A 5584-nucleotide genomic window follows, 5' to 3' on the forward strand; every position below is an offset into this window, starting at 1 on the left:
TAGAAAAATAGGGTTTATGTTGGAAAGTAATGGCCTAAAAACTTATGGTGGATTTGTAATGCCAAACTCCTGAAAAGTAAACTTATTCTGTCTAGATCAGGAGTAGGCAAACTATGGCCCTTGGGTCAAATCCAGCTGGCTGCTTTTTTTTTGGAAAACAAAATTGTATTAGAACACTGCTAGACTAATTCATTTACAAGTTGCCTATGCTTGTTTTCATGCTGTAACAGCAGAGTTGAGTAGTTGTGACAGAGATGATCTAGTCCGTAAAGTCCATGACTATAACAATATATTCATATATAAAATAATGTACATTAGAAATATAAGCAAGTGGAAAAAAATGAATTCACAACACAGAAATTTTACAGTCATTACATTTCACTGAAAAGCAAAACATCTCTTCTTTGCCCATTACCTTCCATAGGTTCAGTGTTGACATTGGGAAACTAAGTTCTGAGTATAGCACTTCAACAATATTTGCTGTTTACATTTTGAAAAAGTTTGCTGACACTTGGGCTAGGCAATGGGGAATTTAAAATGCTTGAGCAGAGGAATGACAAAATCAAAATAGTAACGCATGATAGTTATTCTAAAAGTTGCAGGTAGGAGATTTGATACTGAAAGATTAGTTAGGACGATTTTGTAGTATAACCTGGATTTTAAAAACTGAGATGATGGCAGTGACAATAAAATGGAAGAGACAGATGTGAGAGACATTGTACAAGTAGAATCAACTCTGCTGGATAAGAGTTGCAATGTGGAGCAGAAAGAAGGAGAGTTAGATGATTGGGGTTTTATTTGTAAGACACTAACTGGATGTTAGTATTATGAACTAAGATAGGTCACATGGTGGGGCTATCAAATTTCAGAGGTGAGGCTAAGTTGAGTATGGGTTTGGACATGTTGAGTCTGGTATGCCATTGTGACATTCAGGTAGTGTCCAATAGACATGAGTTTAGAGCTGAAAAAGAGATCTGGGCTGCAGATTAGGAATTATAAGTTATTTACAAGCAAGAGAGTTTTAAATCGAAGGAGATAATGAATACGCTGAGAAGAGAATATTAGAGAATAGCCATATTTGCTGTTGGATAGGAGGAGGAAACAAAGAAAATACAGGGAAGCGGCCTAGGAGATGAAAGGAAATGCAAAAGCATGTAGCGTTCCAGAAGCTTAAACAAGAGATTTAAGAAAAAAGACATTGTCAGTAGTATCAGAAGCTGCCAAAGTGTCTGAGAAGTTGAGAAACAAAAAAAATAACTTTGGATTTTGCATTCAGGAGCTTATTGGTAGATGTTGAGAGAACAGTTTTGGTAAAAGATAGAGACAGAAGCCAGGCTTCTAGAGATTAAGAAATAATTAGTAGAGGTAGAAAGAATGGCCTATTTTGGGGAGAAACTTGACTAAAAAGGAAGGGGGAGAATGGGAAAACAATTTGAAAAGGTAAAATATCTTACCTTCCTCCCTCCCTATGGTCCTCCCTTGACCCTCTTACCCTCTCAAGTCCTTGTCTGCTGAGAGAAGGGAGGGAAGTGGGGCTGGACAGAAGCAGGGCCTAATGGTTGCTTATTGGAGATTATTATTAAGAAAAAAAGCTTATTGGAGCTTTTATTGTAGGTCAAAAGCTTTCACTGGATGGAGGTTTCAATTGGATGGTGCTTTCCTCTTTCCCTTCCACTGAGCAATTCTAGATCCTCTGGCCAAGCTGAGGTAGTTAGGTTGTCTTGACTGCCAATAAGGCACGTTTAGAACATAATCATAGACATCTAAAGCTCCATATGGGTACCCATATTGAGGTAGAAACCTCAGCTTGATAAGGTGCTTCATGTCACTGTAGTCTGCACAGGTCAGGCCTGTACAAAAGGCCTGCACAGAAGGCCTGTACAAAAGATGGCTAATCTCGACAAGCATTCCTCTCTTCAGTAATTCCTGCATTTCAGGGATCTAGAGTTTTGTTCATTTTGCAATTTTGGGAAGTGTTGCTTGGGGGCTCCACATGTGTAGTGCACCTACTGGAAATAGTTGATTTTCTAGCCTGTCTTGGTCAAAGGCCAACTGGGTCAGATTGCATTATACTGGTCACTTGAGACCAAGAAAACATCAGGTGGGCCATAGAAAAGCGGACAGCATAAACTGTCATTATGCAGCGTAAATTAAAGTTGCAGAAGTTATGAGAAATGATCACATGGGAGGCAAAAGACTGTTGAATTTATATTCCAAACTCAGGTATTTTCCTGGCTTTAAAATTGGAATGTCTGAAGAATGTCTGAATATGTCTCCAGAGAGTCAAATTAGGACTGATTGGGGCAGGAGTTGGGGGGAGACAGAGGGAAGCAGAATTTCAGCTCAACATATGGAAAAGCTTTTAGGCCACTAGGACATTATTCTAGAAATTGTTGTTTAGGCATACAAATTGGAAACCTAGTGGTGACTAACATTTTGGCATACACGTGGAGAGTATGCACAGAAAAAGCACTGCTCTGGGAATGGGGGTTTATTAGACATGCAGGGTGATCTACCCTTCTCTGGACCTATTTTCCTGTTTGTAAATTGAAGAAGTTTAACTAAATGATCCTGGAAGGCCTTCTAGCTTCAATATTCCAAGATCTGATTTTATTGTACATAGTGGTACAATGTCTTTATGGGGAAGAGGTGAGAATCTGATATTTCAATTATTTTTTAAAATGGTCCTTATGAGGCAGATACTATTGTAGCCCTCTCTTTTTCCATTGAAGTTGTGAAAAACCCTAGGGATCTGATGTAATGTAGTCTAATTAAAGCTTCTTTTTCTCTCTCTTTGTGAAGAAAAAAGATTGACTAGAACTGTGTCAGAGGGTTGAGAGCACAGGCTCCGGAGGAGAGCTGTATTGGAATTCTGACTCACTCCTCGTAGCTGTGTAACCTTGGACAACCTGCTTACTCCTCATGAGCCTCAGGTTACTTACATAAAAAATTCGGATGGTAATCAAACCTACATCTCAGATTGTTGGAAGAATCAAATAAGATTGCCACAATTTTAGGAGGGCTGTGGAGTGTGGGAAAAGACCACATACCTACCTTTGTTCAAAGTAAGGTTAGGTGAAGTTACCTATTCATTTCTTGAAGGAATTAAAATATTAAAGGAAGTGTAGTGGGCACACAGAGAAAGAGAGGAGCAAGTATGGCTTTCCAAGACCCCCTGAGTCACAGCACATCTGCTGAGGGTACTGTCTTGTTGAAGGTGAAGTCCACTCAGATTTCAGAAGCTGTATTTTTATGTTGCTCTACCATCCTTTGTTCTTGTATGTTGTATCCTGCAACCTTGCTGAACTTCCTGATTAGTTCTAGGAGTTTTATTTGTTTTTGTTTATGTAGATTTCTTGAGATTTTCTTTTTTTAAAAATTTTATTATTATTATACTTTAAGTTTTAGGGTACATGTGCACAATGTGCAGGTTTGTTACATATGTATCCATGTGCCATGTTGATTCCCTGCACCCATTAACTCGTCATTTAGCATTAGGTATATCTCCTAATGCTGTCCCTCCCCCCTCCCCCCACCCCACTACAGTCCCCGGAGTGTGATGTTCCCCTTCCTGTGTCCATGTGTTCTCACTGTTCACTTCCCACCTATGAGTGAGAACATGCAGTGTTTGGTTTTTTGTCCTTGCAATAGTTTGCTGAGAATGATGTTTTCCAGTTTCATCCATGTCCCTACAAAGGACATGAACTCATCATTTTTTATGGCTGCATAGTATTCCATGGTGTATATGTGCCACATTTTCTTAATCCAGTCTATTGTTGTTGAGATTTTCTTTATAGACTATACTGTCATTTGAAAATAGGGACAGTTTTAAGCTTTATTTCATCTTTTAAGATTTGTGTGCCTATTACTTTCTTTCCTTTCTTTATTGCACTGGCTAGAACTTCCAGCATTATATTGAATCACAGTCTTTTTCTATTTGGGGTTTATGCCAGCCTTCCAAAAGAACTGACTCAAGCAGTCTCCACACTAAATATGTGCATTTAAAGAAAGGTTTAGAGACATCTAAGAGACCAAGAGACCCTCCTGGTCTTCAGGCCAGAACTGTATAATACCTTTTCAAACCTGGCTTAAAACAGAGAATCAGCTCTTAGGGTTTCCATTTTTCTGCCTCTAGCTCTCTGGCTTTAGGGAAGCCCACTTCACTAAAAAGAAATGTGTAGAAATCACTTAACAGAATACACAGAAACAATAAGCACTGAATACATGCTAGTTGCTGTTATTATCATACTAAGGTGTATATGATACTATCATCACATACTAGATAGTACTAGTATCATACTACATCATGTACACATAGTATGATACTAGTACTAGTACATGATATACATATAGTATGATACTAGTACTATCATATGAAGGTGTAGTATGACCAGGGCTTTTCAGACTTTAATGTGCATATAAACACCAGGAGACCTTAATAAATGCAGATTCTGATTCAGTAGGTCTGGGGGGATTTTTCATTTCTAATAGTCTCCATAGTTCACTGAGGCTGCTGGCTTGAGGACCTGACCTGGAGTAGCACGGTATAGAGGGTATCCATTATTCAGTCGGCTTGGCACCCTGCTTCGTGGGTAGAGTTCCCCTTCACTTGGTGATTATGATTCAGACCTCTGACTGGACCCATAATCCTAATTCTCACTGGTCCATGTCCCGAAAATAGTTAAGCAAGAGATAAGGACCTATTTCTTATTGGACTATTTATGCTTAAGACCTGTTCCAAGAAGTGAGCATCTAATTTTTGTTGGCTTAGGCACATTATCTTGTGCAGTGAGACCGAGCGAACTAATATAAAGAATCCAAGCTTTGGTGGCCAGAACTCACTGATGAGGACATTTTAAAACATGCTTCATATGACTTGTTTCCCTCTTATTAGGGTAAAGTAAACACAAATATAATTTTAAGAAATGTCTTATATTTAGAATCACTGAAATGAGACCAAGACAGTAAACAAGCTACTGTAAATTTCTCCTTTTCCAAGATTACCCTAATACCCACACACCTGTGCAATGAATAAGTCCATAGAATCTCATGGGTGAAGAATTAGGTCTGGCGTGCTTGACTCCTTTAAGATCCACCATCTGGCCAGGTGTATTGACTCATGCCTGTAATACCAGCACTTTAGGGGGCCAAGGCGGGAGGATCCCTTGAGCTCAGGAATTCAAGACCAGCCTGGGTGACATAGTGAGACCTTGTCTCTACTAGAAATAAAAAAAAAATAGGGCATGATGGCATGTGCCTGTAGTCCCAGCTACTCGGGAGGCTGAGGTGGGAGAGTCGCTGGAGCCCAGGAAGTCGAAGATGCAGCCCCAGCCTGGGCAACAGAGGGAGACCCTGTCTCAAAATGAAAGAAAGAAAGAAAGAGAAAGAAAGAAAGAGAAAGAAAGAAAGAAAGAAAGGAGGAAAGAAAGGAGAAGAAAAGAAAAGAAAAAAAAAGAAAATCTACCATTTGCCTCAGGACACAAACAAACCACCAAATATGAGGACAGTTTCAGACCCACTCATCCTCCCAGGTTTAGTTCTGAACCTTCCTCAACCCCCTGGGTTTTTTTTTTTTTTTTTTTTT

Source organism: Hylobates moloch, unplaced genomic scaffold (assembly GCF_009828535.3).
Source record: "Hylobates moloch isolate HMO894 unplaced genomic scaffold, HMol_V3 SCAFFOLD_7, whole genome shotgun sequence".
Lineage (NCBI taxonomy): Eukaryota > Metazoa > Chordata > Mammalia > Primates > Hylobatidae > Hylobates > Hylobates moloch.